Below are 17642 nucleotides of genomic sequence, written 5' to 3'. Positions count from 1 at the left end.
TAGGCTCCCCAGACTCATCAGTGACCTCCATGCTCAATTACCCCTCATTGCCACCCAGCCCTCAGGTCCCTTGGGTGTCCTGCCTCCACTCAGGACTGCCATACTAGCTCCTCTGCTTCTTTACATCCCTCAGGCTCTTCTGCCTTCTTTAAATTAGGCTGGGGTCTCCTCAAAAAAACTCATCATCCCATGGCTCTTCCTGACACTGGGACTTGGACCATAATTTTCCCCACTGTGACTTCTCCACACTCCCGTCCAATATGCTGCTGGAGGCACCTCGGGATTAAAATCCTCAAAGCACCAGGAAAGCAGTAATTTAGCGTGTTTTGGAGAAGTCCTTTCCTGAGGCTGTTGAGAAAGGGAGTCGCCCCTCCCCCTTATGGGTCATGAATGCTAAACTATTCTCCCCACGTAATCAATGTGAGTTATGATCCTTGAAGGCAACCTATAGTGAGAAAAACAATATAGTTTTCAAAAGCACTTATATTGTTCGTTTTCTTTCTTTTTTTCTTTCTCGCTCTTTTTTTTTTCCTTTTTTTTTTTTTTTTCTTTTCTGTTGCAGGGTCTGAAACCCTGTCTGTTCCTTCTACACGCAGTTTAGAAAAGGTCGATTCCCTAATCTTGACACTCTTCCCACAGCTTTGATTTTCCTTGCCATCCTTACCCCTAGAACATCTTGGAAGCTTGTTTTCTTCAAACATCTGGAGTCTCTGCGAACTTCAACACCCCTGGTTTTTGCTCCCCTAGCGTGCGAAAGTTCTGCCAGCCTTCATATGCCAGTCAGCTTCAAAAGCAGAGATTACACATTCACACCGCCTCAGATATATAGAACCTGGTCTCTGAGAAAAAGAGCGAGCGAGCTCCTGATAGAGCTGGAAACGAGCAGCTACCGAGCAGGCTCCCGCTCACCGCCGAGATGCGAGGGAACCCCCTGATTCCTCTAACGCTCGACCTACCCCGAAGAGAGCTCTCCTCGCCGTCTTCCCCGGCAAGCAAACCCTCTATAAGTCCCGTGGAAAAGTTGAAGGCGTCCTCCGCCAAAAGCATGAAAAAAATAAAATAAAGCGGGAGGAAAAGTTGCCCTGGAGCAGCAGCAGCCGCCCGACTGCCGGGAGCATCACTTACCGGCGGGGCAGGTGGCGGAGAAGGCTCGGCGCGGCTGGGCTGCGGGGCGTTCCCGGTTCCCTCCGCTGCCGCCTGCTTGCAGCGTCGGGCTGCGGGAGGGAGCGAGGAGCCTCCCGGAGGAGCCGCCAAGCGTGACAGACCAGAGGAGGGGCGGACCCGAGTGGCTGTGTGGGCTTCGCGTTGCGGCGAAGCCTCTGCTGCAGTGCCGGGGAGAGAGAGGGGGAGCGGGCGGGCGGGCGAGGCGCGGCGGGAGGCACGGCACGGCACGGCACAGCACGGGCGGCGGCCGCCACCGGCAGTAATTGAGGTTTGGGAGTGCGGCGAGGGCGATGCCCGCTGCAGGCGGCGGCCAGAGACGCCCCCCCCGCTCAAGCCCTCCGCCCCGCCTGCAAGGCTGAGAAGTCTCTGCGAAAACAAGCCCCTTTTTCCCGGTAGAAGGGAAAAATAAAAATAGTGATACCTACGCAAGACACTTTATTTCAGAAGACAGTGGTTTATGAGGCGAAGACGGGAGAGCTTATGAAGTACCTTTTTCCAGAACTGGTTGCAACAGGCCGTATGACCACTGAAGATCACATCCTTCCTCCTTAATTTTTCCCCCCGAGTGTGGGCCATGGGCGCTTTGCAGCAACAGTGAGAAGCTGCCTATACTCCACACGCAAAGACTGCAAGTGAAGATCAGGGTGAGAAGAAGTGAAGTTAGTGTAGGGAGTCCCACAAACGATATTGACTTTCCTGAGTGGAAAAATTCCTGATTTAGGAGAAGAGTGAAGCATTAGAACAGGTTGCCTTGAATGATGGTGGAATCCCCACCACCCATGGCTTTTAAGAAACCATCAGAAAAAACTGTGTTTAAAGATGATTGATTTCTTTTGGGACAAATAGATAAACTAGATTATCTTGTAAAGTCTTTTTTTTTTTTTTTTTTTACTTAGGTTCTATAAACAGTAGGAGGATCTTATGTTTATTATCATTATCAACAGGATTTTTGATGCAGTGGCATCAAGGCTCGGAAGTGATATGATACTGTTGTTACACTAGGTGTTATTAGCCACTGTAGAACAAAGAACATTAAGACAGTTCCTCCTTTATGATTATATACATTTACCTGCAATTACACTGGCAAAGTGTGTAATGTGACAAACACAGTGGTATCACCAAAGTGAAGATATGAGAGAAAGTGAAGAGAGTAGGTAGGATCCCATATTAAAACTTTTTTTAAAAAACAGCAAATATTCCACCAGATTTATTGACAAACATGAGGCTTGGATTCACCTCTTAAAAATGTGTTAAACAATGAATTATACCTGTAGTAGGAAGACTGGATAATGAGCAGATGCCACCACCACTCCTGCCTTGTACTCTGCACATGCCTAGTCTGTGGCTTCTATAAGAGATGTAATATCTGATAGCTGATGTACCTTTGAGTCTTCCTGTCAATATTTGTGAGCTTATATGTATGTTTTCCTACACTCTGAAATGCTTTTCTTTTCTTTTGTTGTTGAGCAAAAGTCTCAAACAGCAAAGGAAACGGGTGTATTGATTTGCTACCCAGGGGAAAAGCTGAATGAACTATGCATGGAGTGTTGTCAAGTGTGAAACACAAGCAGAGAAGCAGAAACTAAATACCTATTACTTTTCTGTCCCTTTCAGTAATCCTAGCATTAGAAAATTGCACCTGGTGTGATAAAACAGCACCTCCTTGTTAATAAACTAAACTTGCCATATACAATATACAAGAAAAACAAAGATCCGAGAATTTTCCTACAGCAACAAAAGAAAAGGCTATTTGTGCTACAGAAACAAGAACGATGGCAAAGTGTTTTTTCCATCCATTTACTGTTGACTATCTAATAGGAACATTTCCGTATATAAAATGCATCTTAAAAAAAAAAAACACTGTATTTTACAGAAATCAGTTGATTAGGACAGAAGACATACTTCTGAGTTCTTGAGCAAACATAGCAACTAACTCTGAAAGAAGAAACACCACCACAATAAAGTTTTGAATATATAGAACAAGAAATGCTAAGAAAAATAAATCAGTGTGATAAAAGTACAGCAGACGGACTCAAGACTTTTTTGAACCTTACCTTAAGATTCCACAGAGAAATGGCCACTACAGCAGCCACCTTCCTCCTCACCTACACCATTAGAGAGAGGGAGGTTCACAGGATAGGTTTATAGGCATTTTGTAGAAGAAAAGGCAGACAGACTAAGAGAAAAAAGGGAAGAATTTCATCCACAGAAGTAAAAACTGTACAGTTTCATGGTCAGGTTAAACTGAAGTAACCCTGTGTTGCTACTGCAGAGAACGGTTCTTCCACTTGTCTGCATGCCCTGCCTCTTTCTTAGCATCAGCCTTATTGTTTGTGTGGTTTTGCGGTGAAATGGTTTAGTGAGTAGATCTGACTGCAGAATGAGCCTGGAAACCAAAGGAAAGCATGCCAAAGATTGATGGGTTTACAGTTAGACCAGTGACTAACTTGCTTGTTTCAGGCTGAGTTAAGCCTGATCCTGAAGCTGCAGCATGCAAATAGGACAGATTGCACCATCTCAGAGAGGTTGTTATGGGAATGTTGGAGCATCATTTAAGTAAAACTGCATAGTGTCTCCTTGCTCTGTTTTCCATCCAGGAGTGTTTGTATCATAGGATAAAATTCTTTCCCACAAAACATCGCCACCACAGGTTGGCAGGAAGCAGATCTCATTCCTCTCACCAGGTAACACATCCTGAGGCTGATTGCCTGCACACAGGCAACTCAAAGGGAAATAATATCTCTCGGGTTTAAGAGTTTTACACATACTACCTCTGTTTTCCCTGATCCTGGATCTGATAGCTTAGACCTTCCTGAAATTTGCCCTCAAGAGTACTCTTTTGTATCAGACACAAAATTTAATATTTATACGCATTCAACTAAGCTCATGACATCTGCTGCTCTGTCAGTTTTCTGTAGAGACTACAAGACACATCTGGACATATTCATTTACAGATATCACAGACGAAATAACACAAGGTGTTTTTGCTAGCAAATGATCTTGAAACATGACCACACGCACATTGCATTCCTCCACCAACAGGAAAAACCAAAGACATTGTTTCTAGGTGGAAAAAGACTTAGTATCATTACTTTGTAAAGGAATGAAAAAGGCAGACCCTGCAATCCTTCCAAATTGTTTATTCCACACTGTTTTTAAAAGTACATGGCAAAACCAATGTCTGTGATAAAATATCATAGGACTGTGTCTAGGTGTTATTATTATTTATTTTAACTTGCACCTTAAATGTTTGTCTGTGAGACATTAGCTTTGTTTCTCCACTATTTCCTTTTCAGGACACAAATACAGTAGTATCTGGCTATAGAACCGTGACTGAAAATAACAACCAGAAAAGATTTATAGCATTTCCCTTGAAACCAATGTTAAAGTCTTCATAGAACCAGGGTCTTACACCATATGATATGTTCCTTTTGTTAAAAAAAAAGCTACAATTTGTCTAAAATAAAAAGAAGAATTACGTTTTCTTTAGTTTCTCTTAAAGTTTTCTTTAGTTATACATGAGATATTTGACCCAAAAGATTGTGTATCATGATGTTTAGCCACATCTAATCAGAAATATTAGACAAATATAAAGACTACTACAGTGAAAGGACAAAATCTGATACTGCTTTGCTGTCAAATGTAAATCACTTTTTGAATGAGCCTGTGTGGTACTGATTCACACACATAATATGCATCAGACAGTGTTTTCCTGTGGCCTCAAAAAACAAATGAACACAAAACCATGACAGGTAAATGCTGACATTGATGAAAAGATCCTCTACCTTTTCTAATATTAAAGGTGAAGGATCACTAAATAAATCTTGAGGTAATGTAAGCAGGAGCAACGTGATCATCTAAGTACTCTACCAACAGGAGGACTATTAATACCTGAATCTTTTTGACCATGATAATAAAAAAAAAATCTCCTTCTTAACATAGCGTTTTTTCTTTTGTCTCCATGTTGTCTGGATATCAAAATCTGATTAGGAGGAATGAGTGGCTTCCTAAGCAGGAAAGAACATTAAACACATATCTCCTAAATCCTAGTTTAGGTCTTCGGCTGACCTGGTGCACTGATCTGGAACACATGATCTCCTCAGACCACTGCTTCCCTTTTTATTCGTTGCTAGTCTTGTTTATTTAAGATGTTGTATCTTTAGACATAAGGAATAATGTGGTTGTGCTGTGTCTAAAACTGTTCTCATAATTAGTACAGTAATTCATTTGTAATTCATATACCACCATCTCTAAGTGTAATAAAGGACTTAGGCCTTATTTCTGGAAGGACCACTGCATGATCTTAACTAAGCACGAAGTTCAGCTGAACTCCTGGAGAACATTCTTTGTATGAAACAGTCCTATTCAGTGCTGTAAATCTTTGCTGCATCAAGGCCTAAATTTGCAACAAGATAAATCCTGTTCTCCTTCATGGCAATGAAAGCTTATCTGAAGCCATTTTTATCAACTGTTTAGATTTGTTTGTGTATATAGTAATGTACGTATACTAGTGCATTAGACTTGAGATGACTTAATACATTCGTATTAAGTAGGTAATTTAAAATATGTTTCTCTTTCAAACATCATGTTGTTTCTGTGATGATCACTCTTGTTAAAATGATTTCTGATACTGTCATGGGTCACTTGGAGAGGCTTATTCTTTTAGGTTTACACAGTACTAGTGGATATATAATTCTACAGCAGTCTATACTGGTCTGTAGTGTCCTCAATACTGGGGATGGCATGCAGACACTAGGAAGAAAACCTGCTGACCAAAGAACTCAGATATGAACTTAACCCAGAGAAAGGTGAGTTAGTCGAAGACATAAAAGGGAAAGAGGGCTGCAACAAATACAAAATATGTCGTGATTGTCAGTTATTGAGTGATAAAATGGCAGATGAAATTAGAACTTGGTAACTACAATTCAATGTGTAGTGTGAAAACAATGTCTTCTGTGTGCACAGTGGTATGATGCAGAATAGCAAACTGACTGTAACATAACTTGCCTTGTTAGTGTGTTACATGAAGAATCTCATACTGAGTGTCTTCAACACACCTGCTTTTTAAAGAACAAACAATCAAATCACTATTTACATTGTGGCATAACTGACTGTTGCAAGCCAGTTTTAAAGTTCTTTCACCTATAATATGGCATATAGATTATGCCATGTTTCCATTTAAATAAAAATTGTAACATGTCTTTTCATGCTCCTGACAACCCATGCTAAGGTATCCAGAGCCTGTGAAATGAACCCACATTTTCATAGCTATGTACTTGCACTTGCATTCTCTGAGGTATATTCGCTGAGACTAGATAAACAGCATGAAGATACAACAAAATTATGCCAGGAGTACCTTTTAAATCAAGAATATCCTCAAGAGTATCTTTTATATTTTAAAATGTGTAAACAAATCATGTAAATAATCTGATCATTCAATCATGAATCCACAGTCTTCCTGTGGGTATTTCCATCATGCATATGATGCCCCAGAGTGTTGAATGTTGCATATGTATTTAAGGAATAATGAAAAGCAATGTAAATCACAACTTGACTGAAGCTTTCCTATGGCCTGTATGAGCATCTGAAGGGGCTTGCAGGCATTGTTTATAGTATAAAGATGGAATATATCACATACACAAAATATGAGTTGTTACGCTAGTTTCACAAATAATGTGGAAAAAACATAGGAGTTTAATGGGCTACATTAGAACCATGTTATTTATTCAGTATTTCTTTTTTTCACCCCCAAATAAGCAAGTGAAGCAAGCGATTTTTCCTACTGAATTTCTAAGAGAAAACACATTAACCCTGAGATCAATAGAAATTCCACAGAAGATCTTGGGATTCTTCTCATTACATATATTGCTCCATTCTTTGAAGGCATTTATAATCCAATCAGAGATCAGAATCAAGCCATAACAAACTCACATTCTGAAGATAAAACAATAACAGGAGTTAAGAAGTAGATCTATACAAAATACACAGGAGTGAAATTGCATGATTCACTGTGGACTATTTTATAAGTGGAAGAAAATAAACTACCAAATACATCAAGTGTGGTTGGCACAGGCATTGCTCATTCTGGATTAAGTTAATGGAAAGAATCTGATTTTCCTGGAATTGTTCTAATCAGCTCAGCAACCCTACAAGTCTTTTCATATTTTTTCAACACACTGAGCGTGAAGGACTTCAGAACCCGGACCAGCTTATTTTCTATTGTATCTTCTGAGCCATCTTGACAGATTTTGAACCTTTAATAAACCTATATCTAATAGGCTCTTTGGGGATCACATTTCTGCAAATATTTTCATTTGGGCAGCCTTATCTGTTTCAAAAGGCAAATTATTTGATGATTATTTAGTGCTTCATGAACTCATCAGTGCCCTCCCCTCCCCTCCCCTCCCCTCCCCTCCCCTCCCCTCCCCTCCCCTCCCCTCCCCTCCCCTCCCCTCCCCTCCCCTCCCCTCCCCTCCCCTCCCCTCCCCTCCCCTCCCCTCCCCTCCCCTCCCCTCCCCTCCCCTCCCCTCCCCTCCCCTCCCCTCCCCTCCCCTGCCTCTTACCAAACACTAACAGTGCTAAATCATCAAGAAATAATATATTGGATTGCAGTGATTTAAGGTGTCAAAATCAGTATTTAGAAAAAGAATACATTCTACTTGCTTATAAGGTTAAAAACTTTACCACTTAAAATAAAAAAGCTCTTTCTGAAACAAGCAAAAGAGTTCACAGAGGTAGTGAGTACCACAATCACGTTGCAATTGGGCTCTCGAGCCACCCCAAGGACCACATAACTTAATTTGCTCCAAAAAGTAAAGGCAAAATTACCTCTTGCTATTGTTTTTAACTGGAGTATCACCTTTGACACCAGTGGAATAGCTGACTCACACTGGTGCACAAAAGGACAACTAGAATTAGTGTATCTACTGTGGCATATAAATTTGTTAAATGCTGCTTTTATAAAAGGCAATTAATTTCAAAGGAATAAAACATATGGGCCAAATTTTGTTATTTTAAGAGTACTCATCACCTGGAATTGGAGGAAAATTCTCCAGAGTAAAGGCAAAGACTTTATGGCTGTTAACAAATAAGGGAAATACTCCAATAAACTGCAGCAGTCAAAAGATACAGAAAAAAACATGAGATTTGGTTTAGGACTTGCATCTGTAAGAGTAAAGTGAATCATTGAAACAAGCGTTTCACCACGTGTTGCAACTAACAGTATTTATATACAGTTATTTATATACAAAAGGAAGTAAAAACACACACCTGGGTGTGTGCAAATGGGTGAAAATCAGTACTAAATTTTGCAGCAAGATACAAAATCCCTATGTCATTGGTGCTGTCTTTTTATATTCTTGCACAACACCCAGATGCTCAGAGATGACTGGTTTCTACATGATGCTGGAAGATCCAGTAAATAATGTACACAACAGTGCAATTTATATATCAATTCTAGTGGTCAAACGAGCATTTAATGTTCATGCATATAAGCAAAAGCTGAAATTACAGTGAAATTGTAAATAAGGATCATCACATCCTATTTTTGTCCTTCCTAGTAGGAGATATCACGCTATCCTCCTTGCTTTGTAAGTTACCTCCAGTTTGCAAACATCCTAAATGCAGTCGTAAGCCCTGCGTCTAATTACTTTACAATATGCCAGAAGAAGGGCACATCAGTTTGCAGTGAGTTATGAGCAGGCTATGAGTGGTGTGATGGAGGGCAACCATTGAGCTGCTTAAGGGTTGCGAGCCAAATCTTGACGTCACTTAAACTAGCAGAGATTTTGCATTTTGGCAGGAGAAGAATTAAGCTGCTAATCTGCTAAAGAGTACATGTGGCTATGTGCAAATAACATGTTCCAAGAGACTGTCTCATTTCAAATATAATCTTATTAAACATTTCAAAAATAGAGTGAAGTTAGGAGCTCCTGTAGAGTCCATCCATTAAGCTACTTCTGATTCAAAGAATAAGGAGGCTTCTAATGGTTTATCTAAAATAGTAGCTGAGTCATCTGCATAAATCCAAAACACTCAGATATCAGAGAATCATAAAATCAATTTAGTTGGAAGAGAGCCTCAAGATCAACCTAGCACTGTCACTAAACCATGTACCTATCCTCTGGTATGAAGCAAATTTTGCCACAGCTGAACAAGAGCTAAGTGTGAACTCTGAGTTTTTTGCCCCCATCCTAGAATTATCTGAGTCAGCTATATCAAACATCTACACACAAAGAGATACCATTCTGGAGATTCATAAACATTCACAAGCCTATAATTATGATGTAATCTTTGAAAGTCAGACTTGAAACACCCCATTTCTCCCAGTGATCTGTAATTCACATAAAGGAGGATCTAAGTAAGTATTCGTGTGACTGACAACTCATGAAGACAACTAGATACTTCACACTGAGGTTTCTGAAGGATGCTAATTTTTCACTCTTCCTCCTGTAATGATGTCCTGTCATATCTGAATTATTAAACTATTCCCCATGAAATAATTTGCAAAACAAATCTAAAAATTCTCAAGAAGACTTTTCCAGTGTCAGATAATAAACTTTATTATAATGTTCACAACAAATGTATTAACATTGTTCAATTTCTGGGCAATATAGTTTATTTAATGTTTGCCTTGAGTAATATTTCCAGTTGTCCTTTGCAGCTCTTCAGTTAGTTCTCTTTCTCTAATATTATGTTTAAGAATACTTGGTTCTCAGACTAGGAAAACTTGTATAAAAAGCCCACCTGAAGTAAAATTTATTTTACCTTTAGGTTGGCATGGCTTTTGTAACAAAAACTGATGAAGTTGTAATGGAACATTAGGATTTTACGTAGATCTCTGCTTTTAAAAAGAACATCAAAATGCTAATGCAAAACATTAAGAATTTGAACCAAAAAGCATAATGTAGGAAAAATTATCATGAAATATTTCTGACTTACACTGTTCCACAAAGAACTCAAGGATTTGATTTAAATTAATCACTGTTTTTATAGAGATATGCAGCTGCAGTTGATCCTGTCTCCTATTTATCAGTTTACAAATTATGAAGCCAATTTCATTTTTGCCTTAGATCACATACATAGAATATAGTAACACCTAAGGAAGGAGATGACAAAAAGAGAAGATTCGGTTTTCTTTATCTAATGATATTTTTCTAGATATATATAATGACAACATCTAAATAAAGAATTTTGTTGCTAGGAGCAACACCATACATAGTATTCTCCAGTTGCCTCAGTTATTACAACTCCTTCTACTTATCATATGTATTTTCTACGTGTAATGTCCTCACTATTAATTCCATTCTTACAACCTTCCAGGTCAACCATTTCTTCCAGAAAGCACTCAGAGATAATCATCCAAGTGGTTGTTCTGTTCCAGTAACATATTTGGAAATGGTATGATGTCAGAGAAGAGAGATTTAGAAAATACCAGAATTCAGTTAATGCTGAAGGTTGTTTCCTGGGACACTAAAAATAGCACCTCTATGCTCCTAAATGAAATTATCTGGCTCTAAGATGGAGGAGATTTGACCAACATTGAATAAGTTGGCAGGCATGTGATGAATGAGTACACATTCAAGAGCTCATTGCCTGAGAACGTCGAGATAACCACTGCAAGAAAATAAGGATCACTGAACCTTCAGGGGGTGAAGTCACTGATAGGCAAAATGGTGTTTATGTATATCTTTTGTACTTGCAAAATAGGTGTAAATCTGATAACTTCTGCCTCTAACTACCTGATTTATGCACTATTATGACTTTATTAGAAAGTTTAGTTGCATAAGGAGCTTCAGATATGTTAAGGGCTAGAACTTGGTCTAAATTTGACTTCCCATATTTGGAGCCTCAATTTGAAATGCTCCTAAGAACCTGATCATCAAGTTGAACACCCACAAATCCAAATGGAGGCAAATTATGTCTCTGATTAGATCTGGATTAAAATAAAAAAAAATGTCTGATGTCAGGGAGTAGCAGAAGCAGGAAGCTCAGCAAAGGCAACTGAGAGCTAAACATGACACTAAGGCACATGGGGGCAGTGACAGGGAGCACAGGCTCACAGCACCCTAACAAGGCAAGCAGGACAGGTCCAGTGAGAGTAACAAGGTTCAGCTAAGAATCCTGATCCACAGACAAGTCCACAGCCATGGGGCAGATCCAAGGTCAAGCCAGGAAGTTGAGTCAGCAAGTCAGTGACAGGATCGGGTCTGGAGATAGTAAACAAGACCAGCTGCAGTTCTGTGACAACCAGACAAGTCCACAGAGATAAGGCAGGTCAGCAGGTCCAGGCTGGAGTCATAGGGGCACACAGGCAGGCATGAGCAGGGTAGCTACAGTGGAGACCGAGGGCAAGGTCCTGTGTTTAAGAGCAGCTACCAAGCAAAGAGGGACAGACTGTGACTTCTCACAGCTTTATCTCACACAGTGGTTTCCCTTGTATAAGACTGGGCAGATGCTATGCCAAGGTTGGCCCTGAGCCCAAGCAGCTAGCTCCCCAGAAGGGAGGGTGCATTCAGGTCCCTGGCACCCAGTTCCCACCCCTACCACGAAAGTGAGGTTTCTGCTGACCTACTGCATACTATGAATACCCTTATCTTTTGTAATGCAACAGTTACTGAATGATCTTTTTAGGAAATGTCTTTGACTGAAAAAAGATTTACACAGTAACAAACACAGTGCATTTGGGAGAAATTTCCAGAGCATGCTTCCCTCTGATAACATATACCATTAACATATTTTCAGTTTTAAGGTATGTGATACACACCATCTTTGTATTCATTATATTATTTACACATACATACAAATGCACAAATATACATATTAATATATTTTACACACAAAAACATGTACAAAAACACATGTGTCAAAGCATAACCTGACATGTATACTATTTGTGTTGAGGCTTATTCACAGTATTTCAATTTGTTTGTACAATGTGAAAGCCAACCCTTTGTTATACATAGAATCCAAAGCAGTACACTGAAGACAGAAAAAGGTCAAAGCAAGGTTAATTGCATTTCTTGACATTTCGCAGAAAATTCCAGTTCTTTGCACAGTAAAAGTTTAAAGGAGCAGCTGGGACTACTGGCAGAAAACTACAGAGTTATGAAGAAACCATCAATATACCAACACAAAAGGCAAAAGCTATACTTTAAGTGTAATTAGTAAGGCATTGTAAAGTAGTGGGAATAGTATAATTGTAAGTACAGCATTAGCTTAATAATGACAAAAATAACTCGACTGTTTGTTTTGTGAAAGTGATGGGGTTTTTTCTAAACATACCCTATTTAGAACCTATTTAGCGAGGAGAAACAAAACTGAAAAAAAGGATCACTAATGGCTTTCAAAATACCATAGAATTTAAAAGCTTAACAAACAGAAACTCATGTAATTAAAATGAATAAGCATATTTGAAAGATTCTCTCCTATTAAAAATCTAATTTTGGCTGCATATTTTCTACACTTTTTGGAGTAAAGTTGAATTCAAAGAAAAGGAGCCAATGGGGAAGACTTGGAAACAACCATGAAATACCTTTTTCATAAGATCATTATGTATGCTTTCTGGACAATTTTTTTTTTTTAAGTGTATCTTGAAGAATTTAGAAAAAATCAGAGCCAGCTGAGCTTCTGCAGAGAACACTGATTTCTAACACATCCAGTTTCATAAATAGCTGTCACTGAGGTCTCATGTGTAAACCATATTAATCTCTGATGTTTCTAGGTGCCTTGTTATATTGAGTTTCACCAACCTCAGTGGCAGCTATCTCTCTGCTGCTTATTGCTTGCCGAATGGACAATGGCTGTGACAGTCAAAGGAGATTTCTTTCTACTAAATCAGGTTTTAATATTAGCAGCCCTTAAACTGACCATTACAGGTTTCCGGAAAGGTTACACTCAAAATCCTGAGAATCCCAAACACCAGGGGTGGTGTAACATCTCTTTGAGCAGTATTTCTGTGCAAGAGGGGCTGATGTTTTCTGTGAGGGTCAAGCTGCAAGAGACTTGATTACAGAACTGAAGTCTGTCACCCAGTTACAGAACTGCATTATTGATTACCCTGCCCACAAATTTCTCTGTCTCCCCTGATGAGTAAGTTTTCATCTGCTTCATCATCTGCTTTATATCTCCAAAATGGAGACTATAGCACTTCCCTGCTTGAGCGGGTTAATGAAGTGTAGGTACGGTAGTGACTGAGACATCCAGACACCACAAAGAATGGGCTGTGTAAGTGAGAGGATTTGAGGCCAAGTTCTGATTGTGTTGCAAAGCCCTAAAGACGTTCTACTAGCTGTGAACATAACTACTACATTCTGTTGTCACAGATTGCTAATGATACAGCACCACCATGTTTGATGGATTATGAAAGGTCACTGTTTTAACTTCAGAACATTTAGAAACTCCGTGCTATATGCATATCAAGTGAAAATTCAGTCTTTGTCTTTATAGTATTGGTAGTTTGAGCATTTGTTGTTATGTAAATCTGAAGACTGCCATTCTGATTTGTCTTGCATCTATCAACAAACAGTATAAAGAAGAATTTGGGAAAAAATTAAAGCTAAATGTAGATCATAGATCATTCTGACTTTTCCTCTTTTTTAAGATTGTGTGCAGTTTACAGCAAAGTAATGAACCTAGCTCCCAGTTTACACTTTTGCTGGCATAGTGAACAGACTTCTTCTAATTCCACTCAGTTTTATTAGTTATAGTGTGCCATCCACAGCTACTCTTAAAACAAACGTTAATGACACAGTGCATGGTTAATTGCTGAATGGGATTGCAATGATGTTTACATAGTTGTAGAAAAAATCCATTGCAATAGAAGCAATTTAGTAAAATCCTTAAAGAAAAGCTACAGGTTATGTCTATGGAATAAGTGATTTAAGGAAGAATGGGAAGACAAATACCTATACAAATGGAAAATACTGTAAGCCAAACATATTTAAGTCTGGATAACAGAGCATTTGTGATTCTATTCGAAAACCAGGACAGAAAGTTAATTTAGTTCTACTACAAACAAGTAAGTTTACCTATGACCAGTTACATGCTATATTAAAATCCTATGCAATCTACTGGAGGTGAACCTGTTTTAGCAGGTGGGTTGGACTAGATGAACTTCAGAGGACCCTTCCAACCCCAGCTATTCTGTGATCTGTTGTGAGATTACTCAGACAGAATCACTGGATGGTCAAGGTGTATGTTATCTCCATTTTGGAGTTAAAATATTGTGTCACTATGTAATTCCATCAATACAGCTGTGTTCATTAGGGACCAGTCAGGTTTTGGTTGTTTTGGTTTTGTTGGTTGTTGGTTGTCATGGTTTTCATTTGTTTTTGGTTTTCCCCTAAAGACATAAGCAACTTATTGGGCAGGTCAGTCTAAGAAACTGATAGATACCTGAGATTACATTGAAAATAAATTCATATCTAATGATATACTCCTCTTTAACATGATGGAATTCCTTCCATGGCCAATATCTATATTTTACACAGTATTTTTCACATTAAAAAAAATTCACATTTTGCCAACTTTTAAACTCGATGCCCTTTAGAAACTCAGCTAATGTGCTGCACTGAAGTGAAGACTTTGTGTTGGAAAATATTAGAAACATTCACACTCTTGGGAAAAAAAAAAAATAAAATTAAGACATAGCGTGGTTGTTTGCAAGACACCATCCAAAGGACACCTGTAGAGTAAGCAGTGAGAGTTTATACTCTTGAAAGTCTGAAATGACTTAACTAACCTTGCCCAACTTGAACTTCTTCTGGACAGTTTTGAATAGCATAAATTGATAAGCAGCATAATACATTAAAAATAATGCCATACATTTTAAATCTCAATATATAATTTGCAGACCATCATCTGGATAATAGGAAAGCTATGCAAATTAAAAATATGGATCATGTTTCCAAATTAGCTTAGCAGCAAATGGCATATTTCTGTCTCGTCTTTCCCAACTCATCAATATAGTCCTTCTTAGCATATGGAAATTAACCTTCGGAAGCAATGAGCTCACGTATAACAGGTGTGTGTTTCCTCTGTCCTCACTAAATGTAATCTGCTTATGTTTACAGGACTGTGTATAACCACAGACTTTCTGTCCAGTCATAAAACATCTTTGCTAATCATATCAACATTCAAAAAAGAATCACCATGTATGAATTATAAGTATTGGTGTATTGAAATACGACAATGTGGGCCAGTATCCAGAAAGTGCTGAATGTTAAAATATTGACAACGTGAAATCATTAAACATTTCGAAGACCTTGACCTACATGCTTTGAAACAGAAGTAGCTTTAGTAGGGACTTTGGTAAGTATGCTGATTTCAAGACAAGCACTGAATAGTGGAAAGACACCAATATAATTACTTAATATGAATCTAAAAATAAAATATGACCTTTTCTAAATTTCACAATGGGCAGAGTCACAGGAAGTATTTTGAGAGCTCAAATAGGGAGACAAACAAGGTCACAATCTTTTCATTTGGTTAACAGATAGAACTGCTAGAGCAGGCTGAGAATGCAGTAAACATCATGTTCTCCCACATCCCAAATTCACTGGTACTTGTCTGATACAGAGTTGCTATATACTCTGAGGAACATCACAAGGATAAAATTTCATAACGCTTAATTTTGTTCTCAATAAAACTTGTATAAATTGGATACTGTTTCTCAGAAGCCATCAGTCAAGGTTGGTCATCTTGAAGTAATTATAAAAACTTTATTCTTCCTGCAATGAAGTATTTTTTCTGAATCTAAAAGCTCTCATTTTTGCAATTTATTAATGATATTTATTTATTGAACTACCCAAAGTTACTACATGCAGAAAAAGATCTTCCTCAAAGATGACACTGATGGGTTGCTTACTAGAGAAATAGTTTGAAATCCTAGAAAAACAAGGTCTTGAAGCAACCTCAAGAAGATATCTGATCTTGCCTACTACAGAGCAGGACCAGTTGTATCTATCTCATTAGTAAAATATGTATATGAATCCAACAAAAACATTGACAGACACTTCATGCCCTCCACACAAGATACTGGGTAACTTCACTATCATACCATTAAACATAAATCATGCCACAAAGAAATAAAAAGAAACAAGGTGATTATAATTTAAAGAGAGACTGAGAACAAATGAGATGACATCTTTTGGTGTAACTACAACTGCGTCAGTTTTAATTAAAAGTCATTTGTTTATGTTATGTGTGTCTTGTATTGCTTGGGATTTTTCACAAATATTTTCCCATTGTTGATATTTTAAATGGAAGTCAAAGTGCATGGAAGAAGCATCACAACCACTTCCTGTTTCCTTACTGAGTGGACGTACTCAGCATTATGTTTCTGTGAAGGTTATTTGAGTTTATGTGATCAGAATTTACTTTTTGCCAGTAGTTTCAAGTATTTATTTAATGTTTGCTGCTTTCATGAACAACTCAGCCAGCAAGCTTACTTGGTCTAACACTTGCAGAAGCAAATACAAAACAAGTTTAAACTTAGCAGCATTTACTTCAGCTCTAAAAATACTTGATGAAATTGTGAAAATTTACTCACCTCTAACACCATCCCAAACTGCAAATACTGTAAGAACTAATCTTAAAGTAAAATAAAAATCATATCTTGTAATATGGAAGCAGTTGCATGATAATTGTGTCGATGAGACAGAATTTAGAAATAAAATTTAGCCTGACCTTTTAAAACTTCCATATAATGCAGTCTGATGTACTGTGAAACAGTCCAGGTAAATCACTAGATGTCACTGACACTGACTTTTAAAATTAGAGTATAAACAGCATTGCTGGGCCCTGTGTTTAAATGGCAATAATATCCCAGTCTACTCAAAATCTAACAGACCTTCAAAAAGAGTGCAAAATTCAAGAATCAAACGTGTCACTCTTGTGCTCTGCTAACAACCCTTAAAAAAGACTATTTGAATCTAACAAGACCTATGATAATACATAAGCAAAGTCAGCTATAGAAAGATTGAAAATCTGAAGGAAATTGTAGTCTTCCCATCAGCAGTATCAGCAGCAGAACAATTCAAGACCACATATTAGTAATATAGTTGTTCTCCTTTCATCCTTCATTCATGCTCTGGTTAGACCTAAGCTCATGCATAACACAACAATGCTATTTATATTTTTTTCAATGGGTTAATAAAAAAGTGGGGGGAAGGAGGAGGGGAAGAAAACCCACCCTGGTATACAAAGCCAGAAGTTGTAACCCAGAATATAAGCAAGAGGCAGATTAAACGAGCTAAGAAGCTGCCAACACTGTGTAGTCACTCTTCAATAGGATTTCATGCTTTCAAGAGTTAGGCAATAGCAGCACAGTCACAACGCATTAACCCAAAGTATTACAACAGCACTGATTAAATGGGGTTGCTATCTACCACAGTGTGCTACATCTGGTTACTATTAAACCTTAAGTAGTGATTAGAGTAATGAAAAACACAATTTTGATGGGTTTTTACAAAGCCAAA

General features: G+C 38.4%; 1 protein-coding gene across 2 annotated transcripts in view; it reads right to left on the bottom strand.

Moving 5' to 3' along the window:
* SV2C (synaptic vesicle glycoprotein 2C) overlaps positions 1-1415 on the bottom strand; it is a 120027-nt gene extending 118612 nt beyond the window's left edge. Inside the window, exon 1 of one of the 2 annotated variants that reach the window (XM_065047366.1) lies at positions 957-1415. The gene's annotated coding sequence lies outside the window, so the exon portion shown is untranslated. The remainder of the gene's footprint in view (positions 1-956) is intronic. The other variant, XM_065047365.1, reaches the window with a different exon arrangement.
* Positions 1416-17642: the final 16227 nt, after the last annotated feature.

Source organism: Columba livia, chromosome Z, assembly GCF_036013475.1.
Source record: "Columba livia isolate bColLiv1 breed racing homer chromosome Z, bColLiv1.pat.W.v2, whole genome shotgun sequence".
NCBI lineage: Eukaryota > Metazoa > Chordata > Aves > Columbiformes > Columbidae > Columba > Columba livia.
Note: the sequence above shows the minus strand (reverse complement) of the source record. Positions and strands in the feature narration are given on the sequence as shown.